This window comes from Mercenaria mercenaria, chromosome 16 (genome assembly GCF_021730395.1).
Source record: "Mercenaria mercenaria strain notata chromosome 16, MADL_Memer_1, whole genome shotgun sequence".
In the NCBI taxonomy this organism is placed as follows: Eukaryota; Metazoa; Mollusca; class Bivalvia; order Venerida; family Veneridae; genus Mercenaria; species Mercenaria mercenaria.
In genome coordinates, this window is record NC_069376.1 from 65,933,000 (window position 1) to 65,949,109 (window position 16,110).

Sequence of the window (16,110 nt, forward strand, 5' to 3'; positions counted from 1 at the left end):
TGTACTGTATGGTGTCACGGAAATAAGAGTTCTTTAAAAAAAATAATTAAGAAATAATAAGTTCCCAAACGTAGTTTATCGTAGAATAACCCGAGTTTTGAGTTCTTATGCGTAATAATATATCACGAAGGCCGTAGGCCTGACTGATGTATTATTTCGCATAAGAACGAAAAACTCGGGTTATTTACGATAAATCACACTTGGGAACTTAATATTTCGATTCTAACACGACATACTAGTATCAACAGTGTTCGAAAAAATGGTAACTACTTTTTACGACCGTGCTACGCACCTTGATCGGATGACGTCATTGCACGCGAGTGGTTTATTGCAGAATAACTCGAGATAGATTTTGCTGCACATGTATGTAGGTTATTTGCTGGTCGTGTTAGAATAAGAAATAATAAGTTCCCAAACGTGGTTTATCGTAGAATAACCCGAGTTTTGAGTTCTTATGCGTAAAACTATATCACGAAGGCTGTAGGCCTGAGTGATATATTGTTTCGCATAAGAACGAAAAACTCGGGTTATTCTATGATAAATCACACTTGGGAACTTATTATTTCGATTCTAACACGACATACTAGTATCAAGTGTTAGAAAAAAAATGGTAACTACTTTTTACGACCGCGCTACGCACCTGGATCGGATGACGTCATTGCACGCGAGTGGTATATTGCAGAATAACCAGAGATAGATTTTGCTCTACATGTTTGTAGGTTATTTGCTGGTCGTGTTAGAATGAAAAATGTAACTTCTACAGGGGCTGTCTTATTTACAAAGCTTGCAACATTTTAGCACATTCCTATATCTCTGAAATTTTAACCTTTTCCAGCAATGACACATACAATCTAAGATCTGCTGCTCATAATGACATAGTTATACCTAAACGTCGTAAAAATTATGGTAAGAAACCTTTGTTACAATGGTGCAAATGTTTGGAATTCAATACCAAATGATATTCGCTCCACATGTTCTCTAACATTTTTTAAAAAGAAATATAAAAAGTATATCTTACAATTGACTGCCTAAATATGTCAGCTGAATTATAATATAACTGATTTTTATAACTAATTGATTGCCTAAATGGAAATTGTATAAATGGATCATTAAAAGCAATATCTATTTTAAGGGGTATTTGTATAAGAATGAAGGATGAATGTGATGTTAATTAGGTTATGTGAAAGTGTAAATTTTTCAGAAGGCCACATTTAAAATTAAGATGTATCATTTGTACTTTGTATTGATCTATATCTTCATTGCAACCTTCTATAAATAAAGATGTTATTATTATCATATTATTATTATTTTCGGGGGAAAAGGCTAGTACTTGTAGAGAATCCAGAACCACTGGTAAGAATACCGACCACCGTTACTTGATTGAAATACTTTTAGGAAAAATCGGCGCTAAACCCCAAAACAAACAAGCAAACCAAGTTGTGTGTGTGGTTAAAACTGAATGCAAAATGTCACTTCTGTCGTGTTCACGGGGTAAAAATTAACAAATTGTGGCTCTTTCAGGGGCCGTAACTCCGGAACATATTATTGGATCTAACGGATTCGTCATGGAATCCAAGATCTATTGTTGTTAAAAATATTTTGCAAGTTTGTTTGTATTAAATCAAACCATAAAATTAATGAAGTCTCTATACGGCTGCAAAAGCCAAAATAGCAAATTTTGGCCCTTTAAGGAGCCATAACTCTGGAACCCATGATGGGATCTGGCCAGTTTTCGAAAGGAACCGATATACGATATGTATTATGCCAGTACAAATTGTGTGCAAGTTTGATTAAAATCTATTGCAAAAAGTTGTCTCTACCGTGTTCACAAGCCAAAATAGCAAATTTTGGCCTTTTAAGGAGCCATAACTCTGGAACCCATGATGGGATCTAGACAGTATTTAAAAGGAACAGCAGCTGGATCTGGGACGTTATATTGGTCTTTCGTAGTTTGCCAGGGCGCTTGGGCGCCTTGTGTGATCCGGTCTAGCAAAACCCGACCGAGCCGAATACAATATCCAAACTCTATTATTATAACAACACTATTACACTGATCAGCTTGTCACCCAAGTGTATAATACTTGTCAAAAATTTGCAAGGACAGTTATTAATTTAGCCGAAATTCATTAGAAATACTAGTTTGCGAAATTACTACTAGAATTTACACCCGTGTCTATCAAGACAGGTTGAAGATAAATGAATTTGGAAGCTACACCTTGTTTTAAACGGATTGTTGAAATATCCTAACATTTATCAATGCAAATGTAAAACGAGAAATTATACCCTTTTTACATACCTTCACATTAAAGTGCGGTAGTTACAAAATTTCATAAAAAAAGATACATGATACATTTATAAAAGCAGTCTATGTAACGGGTATATTTCTTCCTTAAATATTTCTTTCACATAATTTACAGTTGCTGGAAAATGTCATAAAATGTTATTTTATATGAATGACCACCATTACCTTTCAATTTTTGTTTTGTCAATAACTGCTGAAAGGGTTTCACAACAACGGATGGCAATGAGAGGTAGAGAATAGAATACTCAATGTTGTTAGGAACAATTTGTAGTTACCTATATAATTACCTTGCAACGCCTGAAAGACATCAGATGGTGTATTGGTATAGATGGATATTAGTGGAAAACCTTAAAGTTCTGATTTACTTTTCACCTCAACTATAAACACACAGACGGAAGATGTGGCTGTCTTTCTTGGGAATGGTTATTGAATTAAAACATGTTCATATTGTCAGACAAAAAATCTATCTTAGAATATACAGGATCCTAACATTTAAGACATAACAGGTCTACAGTCATGAATGGCAACTCAATATTTTTCTTAGTAACAACAGGCATTTTGTAATAGCCAACTTATTTACCTTTGTCTCACCTGAGACTGCTCTTTCCTAAATGAAAATGCTACCTAAATATCAAGCAAAGGTCTTGTATGTGACATTAGCAATCTTAATATGCATATTACAAGAAACATCAAGTTAGAAAGACTGATTTATTCATGTAGAAAACTCATAAAAGTATGGGTACAATATACACATGCTTCTATATTACAATGTATAAATGCACTTATATTCTACTTAATCACGTTAGAATACATATATTCTACTTAATTACGTTAGAATACATTTATTTTGTTCAAACAGTCTTTCAAATTTTATTTTCAAGTCAAATTTATTTTGATAACAAGTTCACTAAGCAAAGAAACCGCTGCACACATACTGAAACTTTTTACTTTTCAGGATAAAAAATGTTTCCATGGCAAATACAACTAGTAAACCATATACTACATTCAACTGAATTAATACTTTCTCAAGAAATGTATGTATAATGAAGTTTTAAAGTATCTACACATAACACAATGCGACCATAAACACTTTCTACTGACTTCTGAAATACTGTCAATTTTTCTTGATTTAAAATATACGTGGTGCTGTTTGATTGCGTTTTTCTAGTTCGCGTTTTCCTTTCAGCAGCGAAGTTTTCTTCGTCCACAGTCAGTTCTCTTAATAAGATTCGCGGGAGTGGTGGCGCTGAGAGATGTAGGGTCCGTACGAGCCTTCGCTGGAGTAGTGGCGCTGAGAGATGTAGGATCTGAAAGTGCGGGAGCCTTCGCAGGTGTGGTGGCGCTAATGGATGTAGGATCTGAAAGAGCGGGAGAAAGTGTCATATCAAGTTTAGCTGAATCCTTTTGGAGCAAAAAAGATACAAAACCCTGTTATACATTTCTAGTGTATTCAAACATTTCTATTAAGACAGTCATTTTTAAATAGAAATATAACCACTAAACAGATTGTGACTGTGTGTGTCAATATAAGCTACACTGCAATACCATCAGAAACAATTAGTTCGGGGACAGCATATAACTGACCGATTTTATGGTCAACCACGAAATTGACCAATGACAATGCAGTAATATAAGACTGGTCTCCAAACTTTCTTTTATACCTCACGTTATCGTGAGATCAATTAAATTTCACGTTATAGTCATAGCAGATATTTTCATGAGACTAAAGGTTCACTGTCTCAAACACCGAGTTGATCAAAATAAGAAATACTTTTGTGACTACTTATTTTGCACGAATTTGGATAGTTTGTGAACATGGGGGAGGAACCGTTACACGAGACTCGGTTGTAGAGGATATCATGTTACAGATTTAGGATGCTACTGTTACAGTATTCCTGGATAACGTTACAGCATTCGCAGGATAATAATAGCTGTCGGTGTTTTGTTTGCCAAAGATGTGGTAAAGATTTATCTCTTTTTCCAAAAATAAAAATTGTATTTCTATATCAATGATATGCACATCTGTTGAGACATGGCTTAACCTGCGAAACACAGTATATTGATGTCAATCAAGCGTTTTATGACAAAATTCGAAACTTTGATAGAAAATTATGTAAAAGAAATTGATTAAAAGATATCCCAACCGTATTTCATGCTCATTTGCATTGATTAAAACCCTCTTCAGTCATGGACTTATAATACGAGGTAGAAAAATTACTGTTGGTCTAATATTTCGTGGTTTTATAGAATGCTGCAGTTTAGCAGGATATGTTACAGTTGTGGGGTGCTGCTTCTGAATGTGTTACAGATTTAGCATGATACTTTTTTTTCCTTCTTTAGGATTCTGTTGTTAGATGTAAATACTGCTAAACAACATTTATTTTGTCATTTGAAGCAGTTAGACATGTACTAGAGTGGCTTTGCTGTAACGACGTTTAAAAACACAGGAAAGAAAAACTAGAACATTCCATCTAACAGCAGAAGATGTGGGTTGTGATATGTCAAGAATCTCATATGAACAGTTGATGATACAAGTTATGCAGAGCACATCTCCTATCCCTTTTCCATGCAAATTGACCGATCGTTTGAACAATCTCTAAATACATCGGTTGTTAATTTTTTTCATAACCTCAAATAAATCACCAAAGATATCGCGGAGCGAAATCGAAAAATGTTCTAAGTGTTTCTTTATTTACATTTACATAGATTACTTTCGTTCAAATCTAAGAAGAGAGCGAGTTACTATGGTTAAAAGGTAACTCCTAATTTTTGAACATCCCGAATTTAATGTGCTCGTGCTCGCGTTTACACAATGCCAGATGGTGGGCATTACAGTCCTGAGACATGCCTTCTAATGGCGCACAGTCCTGAAAAGCCCCTGGCACCGGCATACACACAAAGACAAAGATGCATATATTTTTTAATGAAAATCCTTAAACATTATACATTTTAACAATGAATTCCGTATAAAATCCTGTTAAATGATATAGGCTTCTTACTGTGACCAAACAGATTCAATGCTTCAGATTAGCCTATTTGATTGTGCATGCTTGATTGTGCATGCTTGCCAGATCTTCATTGCGCAGAGGCATATCTGCTTGTAGGCAGCTACGCGCCTGCAAGCAGACTATGATTCGATGATTGTTCCAACAGTAAACACGTTTATTTTATGCTTATTGGTGAAATACTGGAAAATAGCAGTGAGATATAAATCGATATCACTCACAGTGCCGAACTTCTTTTTTTTCCCAGATAAATTATCTCCCTTGAAATATATTCTTTAATTACCTCCCTTTGCCTGCCTTTAAAATTACTGGATTATACTAATACTCAAGCCATACACGAGTCATGAACTGCTAGACAATCCTATATAGAACAGGCTAGCTATATAATTAAATTTGCAAAAGAAATAATGCTACCTTTGTCAGCTTGGTTGCTAGGTCTTGTCATTCATGTAGCTACAGATGTGTTTCCTCTACTTTTTTCCATTGGTTCACTATCGTGTGGTAGATATTACTGGCGACAGCACATTTAGCTGGTTGTTGTCTTAGTTAATTATCACAAGACATCAACTCAACCTTACGTAATATGCCAGCATTTTCGTCGAAGTACTTTCCCACTCCAACTCCAAGCCCAGCCAGTTGTGTTCCAACTTCCATCCATTTTGTTATGCTATGCAGCTCCTAGATCAATATTTCCTAGCTATTTCTATTGAATCCATGATGATATTTAATTCTGCAGCTTGATTTTCCAAGGACTTACGCATATTCAACAGTTGTTTAGATTTTTCGTGTTGTTTTTTTAATCTGACCTTCAGCGTGTGTTTTGGTAAACAAAGCAATTGACGGATTGACCCGAAAAGTTTTAAATATGCTTCTACATAACTACCGGCATTTGTCAATGTCTCTGTTAGCCGCGGACTGTGTATTTTTACACAAAATATTTAAATGCAGTTTTTGTTTTTAAAAACAAAATGGCGTCGTGTTGATTTAATGAACCTAATCACCAATATTCGATATTAATGTGCCTAAGTGTCCATGGTAATTTAGCGGTTGTATCATATGTAACACGGTAGCTTAAATAAATCCGAATTTCGTCATGAAATGTTGGATTTATATGAACATTTATGCACGTAATAAACAGAAAATTCGTTGATCTTCACAAACTAGCATAAAATAAAAAGAAAATTTGTTTGTTTGCAGTGAGATATCGAAATATATCATCACCGATAAGGGAGACAATTCTGATATTTTCACTCAGGTGGCCTTCGTGAAAATATCAGAATTGTCTCCCTTATCGGTGATGATATATTTCGATATGTCACTGCAAACAAACAAATATCCTCTATTTACATGTTTAACAAAAAAGAATCTTTTGTTATTTGAAATAAAGTTTTATTGCACATGTGCGAGTTGTCGTTAGAATTAATTTCTTAAGTTCTCCATTACCGATTCCGAGAGGATATTTTCTTTTAAGCGTATTAGCAATTGAAATCGTTGTTAAAGACACGCATTTGCCAAGCTCTTCAGAAGCTAGGACACATCGTTTGCTAGCATAGCACATGTAGCATAAACAAGTACTATTTATAAAAGAACAGCCTATTAAAGTGCAAACGACGATTCAATGCGAATTGGTGATTATGGTATTATTATGGGTGGACGGATAGCTCAGTGGTTTGCACACTGGCCTTCCAATCCTGAGGTCGGGGTTCGATCCCCGGCAGCTACTCGGGAATTTTCAGAAACGCTTTTCAGTGTTTCCCACCCAACTAGAGGTGTACTGGTCAGGAACCCAGGCAATCCTTGCGTGTATCAGTGCTATACAATGGGCACGTTAAAGAACCAGGCTGTCTATTCGAAACGAGCTAGGCTAAGTTAGCCGGATAAGCCTGTATCTGATTATGATCTCTCTGTCGTGGGGGCTTTGTCTCACTCTGTCCCTCTGGTCAGATCGCTCTGTGTCTGTAAAGCGCCTTTGGCGCTATATAAATCTGGTATAATTTAATGTACAACGCCGGTGAATATACTATGTGTAAAAATAGGCGTTTAATCAAATAAAGCAGTTTCAGTTTCAGTATATATATTGGATATAGAACACTAGCTTTCCATTGAAACTGTTTATATCATTTTATTATATATAGATGCTGATTTAGAATTTCGAAATTAGAAAAAAATGCACTCGGCATAATATATTTGTTACATCTTACAAAAAATCCCGACTAATTCATTATATCTAAATTTTATTTGCTATCCTGGTATTGTATATTATCAAAATGTATTCCAAAAAGCATCATCCTAAATCTGTAACACATCCAGAGGTAGCACCCCACAACTGTAACATATCCAGCTAAACTGTAACATTTATAAAACCACGAAAAATTAGACCCACAGTGATTTTTCTACCTCGTATTACAAGTGCATGCCTAAAAGAGGATTTTTATCGATGCAAATGAGCATAAAATATGGTTGAAATATATTTTAATCAACTTCTTTTAGATAACTTTCTATCAAAATCTCGAATTTTGTTTGTCATTAAACGCTTGATCGACATCAATATACTATGTTTCGCAGATTAAACCATGTCTCAACAGACGTACATACCATAGAAAAACAATTTTTACTTTTGCAAAAAAGAGATAAATCTTTACCATTTCTTTGGCAAACAAAACACCGACAGCGATTATTATCCTCCGTATGCTGTAACGTTATCCAGGAATACTGTAACAGTAGCATCCTAAATCTGTAACATGATATCCTCCACAATCGAGTCTCGTGTAACAGTTCCTCCCCCGTGGTGAAGTAGTCAAAATAAGCCCCTCGCGAAAAATTCCAACTTTACAGAATTTGCGTTGACATGAATTCCTAATTAAACGTTTGATATAAATGGAAATGGGAGTTAATTTAATGTAGTAGAATTCACAAAAACTATTGCAATACAAAAGAACACTATTCGGTAGTATAAAAATAATCATAAATCATTTTAGTTAAAAATGGAAGTTTTATTTACATTGCACAATGCGATAAAATAAAAATGTTCAATAAAACTAAATGGGGACTGGAACAGTCTTGCCTGAATGCATTTGGAATCGATCCTTACCTTAACAAGTTTAGAGATGGTTCAGAGAGGCCGATTTCTTCTGTGTTAGACTCGTCATACTCATATAGATCTCTTCGGACTCCTGTAAACATTATGGCTGCCACTTGATGGATCATCTCATAGTGATGATTCCTTCTGTGTTAGACTCGTCAGATTAACGTTTCTCAAGTTCTCATATAGATCTCTTCGAACTCCCGTAAACATTATGGTTCATCTCGAGACTTCTTCACGCCATCCTCTGGTAGGCTGACAAGTATCAAAGGTAAGGTCTTGGCAGTTCACAGACGACTATATAAGACTGCCAACTCTGAAACAAGAACATTGGAATATGTATTGTCTAAACTGAAAGTAAGACCGCGAGTTAATTTGCATACCCTAGTCATTTCAAATTAAAAAGTAATCTGGTCCATTCGTAGGGAAATTAATTTATCCAGATGTTGACCCGGAGGCTTTCGATAAGCAATTCAACCTTTACTTCTGACCGAAATGGCTCTATCTATGTAAAACAGTGTCTCTTGTGTAGAATACAAATTATTGTTTGATACACTATTGTTTAAAAACAAAATGTTCCTTTTATCATTTTGAGCTATTTATTACAGATTTACAACAATATGTCTGGATTACAATGCAAATCCAGATATTGAATGGCAAATATTGAAAAAAAAATCATCAGTTTAATTTACACTATTAACGGTGACAGACACGTTATGACAGTGTGTTTTATCTAATATTCATCCGTTGTAACTTAACGTTTTAAAATGAATCAAGTGACTCCAGTCAGTCGGGATATCTGGCTCTATATTAACTTTCATGCGGTGTAATTTATCATTTGAGAATGGTTCGAGAGTCTCATTTCAACCTGGGTACTAGTTACTAAAATAATATTCCTGTGGTGCAACTTGCCTGTCTAAGCTGTATGTAGTGCAATATATGACATTCTAATAGTTTTAGTGGCTCCAGTCAAATTGCTTTTTGGGCTGTTTGTGTCGAAATGTAACACTCAAAAAATGTGAAACAACATTACATTTTACATTCATGTGGTGCAATGTAATATTCTAAAATCTGTGGTATACTTTAACAATCTAAAATTAATGTTAGGCAACATAACATTCAAGAATTCATATTTTACAATGTAATATTCTAAAATGGCTCGAGTAGTTCCAGACAAGCTTCAGACAATCTGGATATTAGGCTCTTTACTAACATTCAAATGGTTGCAACTAAGCGTTTTAATAGGCATTGTATGCTACGTAACATTCTAAATTTTATGTAATAAAACGTAACATTCTAAAATTCATGTGCTGCAACGTAACATTTTAAGTGCTTCGAGTGACTAGTCAATCTTGATATTGTGCTCTGCACTAGTATTCTTGTGATGCAAACTTAACATTCTTTCCTACTTTGTGGGAAAAGACAAGGTTATCTAGGCATGAGATGATACTTTTTCTGTCCCTCCCTAGGGAAAAGATAAACTAGACCTGTCACAGGAGTGACGAATTATACCACCACAATAAGGCCTTGTCGCAGAAGTAAGCCAATATTAAAGTTGAACTTGTCTTTTACCTATTGATCTCAAAATCAATAGGGGTCATCTGCTGGTCATGATCAACCTTCCTATCAATATACATGATCCTAGACCAAAGCGTTCTAAAGTTATCTTCCGGAAACGGTTTAACTGTTCCGGGTCACTGTGACCTTAACCTTGGACCTACAGACTTCAAAATCAATAGTGGTCATGATTAACCTCCCTATTGACTTTGATGATCCTAGGCCCAAGCGTTCTCAAGTTATTATTCGGAAGCCGTTCAACTGTTCAAGGTCCTTGGAATCTTGACCTTTGACCTACTGATCTCAAAATCGAACTTGACCTGTATTTTATGATGTTACACCTGTGTACCAAAATGTATGATCCTAGACCCAAACATTCTCAAGTTATCATCCGGAAACCGTTTAACTGTTCCGGATCATTGTGATCTTGACCTTTGACCTCAAAGTTGAACCTGACCTGTATTTAATGATGCTACAGCCTTATATTCTAAATCGTACGAGTGACTGTTTATTGTGGGTAAAATGTAGGAAATATCAGAGAAAAGATCTTGATATAGAGAGATGCAAAAACTTTAATACTTACTTCTTAACAGAAAATAATCATCACTTCTGTTTTTATTCAAAACACCTCTAAGATGCTGTAGCAAAAATCCCTTGTGATCTTCAAAACAGACACCTGAAATTTATCAAAGGTTCTATCAGTATCATGCGAAACGAAAAACTCTTAATAGGTAACACTAAAAATAATGTGGTGCAACATAAAAAATAATATGGTGCAATATAACAAATAAAATTCAAAGCAACACTAAGGAGTCAAGAGATGCAACATAAAAGTTCATCACGATTATGAAGAATATTTTACGATTCATGTGCGATAATTTATAAAACTTATGTGGTACAATGTAACACTCAAAAGATCACGTGGTGCAATATAAATATTTATGTGGTCCAACACAACATTGTAAAATTCATGTGGTGTAACGTTACATAATAAGATGCATGTAACACAACATAAGTTTTTATAATTCATAAGATACAACGTAGCATTCTAAAATTCATATGGTAGAACGTTGCATTCTAAACTTCAAGTGGTACAACATAACATTTTAAAATTCATTTGGTGCAATATAACACTACTAAATTCATGTTGGGCAACATGGCATTCAAAAATTCATTTGGTAGAACGTGTAACTGTGAAATGATAAGACTTGCACTAGAAAAAACTAATAAGATGCATGTAACACAACATAAGTTTTTATAATTCATAAGATACAACGTAGCATTCTAAAATTCATATGGTAGAACGTTGCATTCTAAACTTCAAGTGGTACAACATAACATTTTAAAATTCATTTGGTGCAATATAACACTACTAAATTCATGTTGGGCAACATGGCATTCAAAAATTCATTTGGTAGAACGTGTAACTGTGAAATGATAAGACTTGCACTAGAAAAAACTACAGTCAATCTCTATGTTTGGTTCTCTACTAATATTCATGTTGTTCAACCTAACATCCAGAATTCAAGTGGTACAATATTCCATTGTAAAAGGGTTTGAGTGGTTCAAAACAGACTTGATATTGGGCACTTCATTAATATTCATGTGGTCCAACTTAGCATTCTAATATCCATGTGTTACAAATGTAAAATTCATTTGACACAACGTAGCATTATAAAATGCACGTAACACAATGAAATAATTTACAATTCATATGGTACAACGTAACATTCTAACATTCGTGGTGAAACGTAACACCCTAAATAGTACGAGTGGCTCCAGTCAATCTGGATATTGTTCCCTGTACTATTCATGTGGTGCAACGTAACATCCTTAAATTGTGTGAGTGGCTCCAGTGCATCTAAATATAAACAAAAACAAAAAGTTAATACTTATGTCTTTATTGATAATATATAAGAATAATTCCTCTACGGTACTGTAGTAAAAGTCTCTTGTGATTTTCAGAATAGACACCTGAAATTTATTTAAGTTTCAATCAGTAACTTGTCAAGTTATCACTTACAGTTAACCATTTAAAGGAAGTGCCTTAAGAATTGTCCCTAATGTTTCCTATTCTACATTACACAAGAAAACCACACATGTAATATAACGTTCCAGGGACTCCTCTAAGTACATACTCGGCCCGATAGTACAATTTAGCACTCAAACATTCATGTGGTACAAAATAATATACTAAAGTTTTTCACAATTCTTCAGTCAATCTGGATATTGCGCTCTCTACCTATATTCTTCAAGGCACCTTGACATTCTAATATTCATTTGATGCAGCATTACATTTTAAACTTCTAGTGTGCAAAGTGTAACTGTCTAAAATTCAAGTGATGCAACACAGCTTTTTATAAACAATCATCTTGTGCAACGTAAAATAACGTAAAGTATTAAAATTCATATCGAGAAACTTACCACTACAAAATTCATATTGCAAAACGTAACATTCTAAATTTCATGTGGTGCAAGGTAACACTAAAATTAGAATGTGTCTGTGGGACACAGGGTGTGCCCCCACCCCCACACAGTGGTACATTTGTCACAAATAAGGGGAAATAATTCAAATGTTTGCTTCTTAATAGGGTATAGCCTAAACAAACATTTTATGAAAAGGATTTATTATTCTAGGCCATACACTTTTTGAGCTATGAGCATCACAAACAAAAAATCCACTATTTTAGTTATTTCAAGGGCCATAACTCTGTAATAAGTGCCAAGAAAAATGCCAAGTGTGCACGGTAGCATTATGATAAAGACTCTAGCAAGGTTTCATGAATTTTAATCAAATACTTTTTCAGCTAGGCGCGATAATGTGCATTTTTTTTTACTATTTCAGGGGCCATAACTTTAAAAATAGGAAAAGGAGCCAGCCAAAATATGAGGTGTGCAAGTTTATATCATGATAAAGACTATGCAAGGTTTAATCAGTTTATATGTAATACTTTTTGAGTTAGGCGCATCACAAGGTGAAAATATGCACTTTTGACTATTTCAGGGGCCTTAACTCTGGATACAGGGGGCTGACCCAGATGAAAAAGAGGAGGTGCGCAAGTTCATATCATGGTAAAGACTCATGCAAGGTTTAATTAATTTATATTAAATACTTTTTGAGCTAGGCGCGTCATAAGGTGAAAATGCATTTTTCACTATTTCAGGCGCCATAACTCTGAAAATAGGAGGCAAACCCAAATGAAAACTAGAAGGTGCGCAAGTTCATATCATGATTAAGACTCGCGCAAGGTTTCATTAATCTACATCAAATACTTTTTGAGCTAGGCGTGTCATAAAGTGAAAATGTGCATTTCTGACTATTTCAGGGGCAATTACTCTGGAAATGGGGGGCTGAGCCAGACAAAAAATAGGAGGTGCGCAGGTTCATATCATGATAAAGATTCGTGCAAGGTTTAATCAATTCATATGTAATACTTTTTGAGTTAGGCGCATCATAAGGTGAAAATGTGCATTTTTGACTATTTCAGCGTCCATAACTCTGGATATAGGGGGCTGACCCAGATGAAAAATAGGGGGTGCGCAAGTTCATATCATGGTAAAGACTCATGCAAGGTTTAATTAATTTATATTAAATACTTTTTGAACTAGGCGCGTCACAAGGTGAAAATGCACTTTTGACTATTTCAGGGGCCTAACTCTATCACAGAAGTTCATGTGGTGCAGCATATTTTACGATTTATATGCGATAACAACGTTATAAAATTGATGTGGTGCAATGTAACATTCTAAAATTCATATGGTAGAACGTTCAATCTAAACTTCATGTGGTACAACATACCATTTTAAAATTCATTTGGTGCAACATAACACTCTTAAATTCATGTTGGGCAACATGACATTGAACAATTCATTTGGTAGAACGCAAGACCCGGAAATGGTAAGAGTTGCTCCAGAAAAACTACAGCCAATCTCTATATTTGGTCATGTTGTTCAACTTAACATTCCAGAATTCAAGTGGTACAACATTCCATTGTAAAAGGGTTCGAATGGTTCAAGACAGACCTGATATTGGGCACTTCATTAATATTCATGCGGTCCAACGTAGCATTCTGATATCCATGTGTTGCAACGTACCATTGTAAAATTCATTTGACACAACGTAGCATTATAAAATGCATGTAACACAATGAAATAATTTACAACTCACATGGTACAACATAACATTCTAAAATTCAGGCTCCAGTCAATTCAAATATTGTTCTCTGTACTATTTTTGTGATGCGAAATAACATTCTTAAATTGTGAGGGTGGCTCCAGTGAATCTAAATAAAAATCTTATATTAAAAGGTAAACTGATACAAAAAGTTAATACTTTATTAGCAACATATACTACATACACAAATAATACCTCTACGGTACTGTAGTAAAGTGTCTCTTGTGATTTTGCAAAACAGACACCTGAAATTCATTTCAGTTTCAAGCAGTAACTTGCCAAGTCATCGCTTAAAGTAAAACATTCGAAGAAAGTGCCCTAAGGATTGTCCCTAATGTTTCCAATTCGAAATTAAACAAGAAAACCATACATGCAATATAACGTTCCAGTGACTCCTCTTTAAGTGCATAGTCGGCCCGATAGTACAATTTAGCAATGAAACATTCATGTGGTGCAACATAACATACTTAAAACTTTTCGACTTTTTCCAGTCCATCTGGATATTGCATTTTCTATTTATATTCTTCAAGTACAACTTGATATTCTAATATTTATTTGATACAGCATAACATTTTAAACTTCAAATGTGCAAAGTAACTGTCAAAAATTCACGTAGTGCAACACAACTTTTTAAAATACATCTTGTGCAACGAAAAGTACTAAAATTCATATCGGAAAACTTACCACTCCAAAATTTATATTGCAAAATGTAACATTCTTAATTTCAAGTGGTGCAAGGTAACACTCAAAAAATAATGTGGTGCAATATAAAACTTTATGTGGTGCAACAAAACATTTTAACATTCATGTGGTGCAATGTAACATGTTACAATTCAAAGCAACACTAAAAAAAGTAAAGAGTTGCATCATAGAAGTTAATGTGGTGCAGCGTATTTTACCGATTTTGTGCGATAACAACGTTTAAAATTCATGTGGTGCAATAAATTCTAACGTTTGTGAACACAACATTAGTTTTAAATTCGATGTGGTAGAACGTAGCATTCTAAAATTCATATGGTAGAACATTCAATCTAAACTCATGTGGTACAACATACCATTTTAAAATTCATTGGGGCAACAAACACTTAAATTCATGTTGGGCAACATGACATTGAACAATTCATTTGGTAGAACGCAAGATCCTGAAATGGTAAGAGTTGCTCCAGAAAAACTACAGCCAATCTCTATATTTGGTTCTCTACAAACGTTCATGTTGTTCAACTTAACATTCCAGAATTCAAGCAGTACAACATTCCATTGTTAAAGGGTTCGAATGGTTCAAGACAGACCTGATATTGGGTATTTCATTAGTATTCATGTGGTCCAACGTAGCATTCTGATATCCATGTGTTGCAACGTACCATTGTAAAATTCATTTGACACAACGTAGCATTATAAAATGCATGTAACAAAATGTAATCATTTACAATTCACACGGTACAACATAACATTCTTAAATTCATGTGGAACAACGAAACACTCTAAATGGTACGAGTGGCTCCAGTCAATTCGGATATTATTCTCTGTACTATTTTGTGATGCGAATAACATTCTTAACGTGTGGGTGGCTCAGAGAATCTAAATAAAATTTTATATAAATGTAACAGATACAAAAAGTAATACTTACGTCTTATTAGCAATATATACTACATACACAAATAATACCTATCGGTACTTAGTAAAGTGTCTCTTGTGATTTTCAAAACAGACACCTGAAATTCATTTAAGTTTCAATCAGTAACTTTCCAAGTCATCGCTTAAAGTAAAACATTTGAAGAAAGTGCCTTAAGATTGTTCCTAATGTTTCCAATTCGAAATTAAACAAGAAAACCACACATGCAACATAACGTTCCAGTAACTCCTCTTTAAGTGCACAGTCGGCCCGATAGTACAATTTAGCATTGAAACATTCATGTGGTGCAACATAACATACTTAAACCTTTCGAATTTCTCCAGTCCATCTGGATATTGCATGCTCTATTTATATTCT

The 16,110-nt window shown here is 34.5% G+C and overlaps 1 long non-coding RNA gene across 1 annotated transcript; it reads right to left on the minus strand.

Moving 5' to 3' along the window:
• Positions 1–3,035: 3,035 nt before the first annotated feature.
• Positions 3,036–12,857, minus strand: LOC123541378 (uncharacterized). The gene is made up of 3 exons (XR_006684494.2): positions 10,530–12,857; positions 8,399–8,705; positions 3,036–3,660 (listed from the first exon to the last, which is right to left on the minus strand). It is a non-coding gene; the product is annotated as an uncharacterized LOC123541378 (long non-coding RNA).
• Between the last annotated feature and the right edge of the window lie 3,253 nt (positions 12,858–16,110).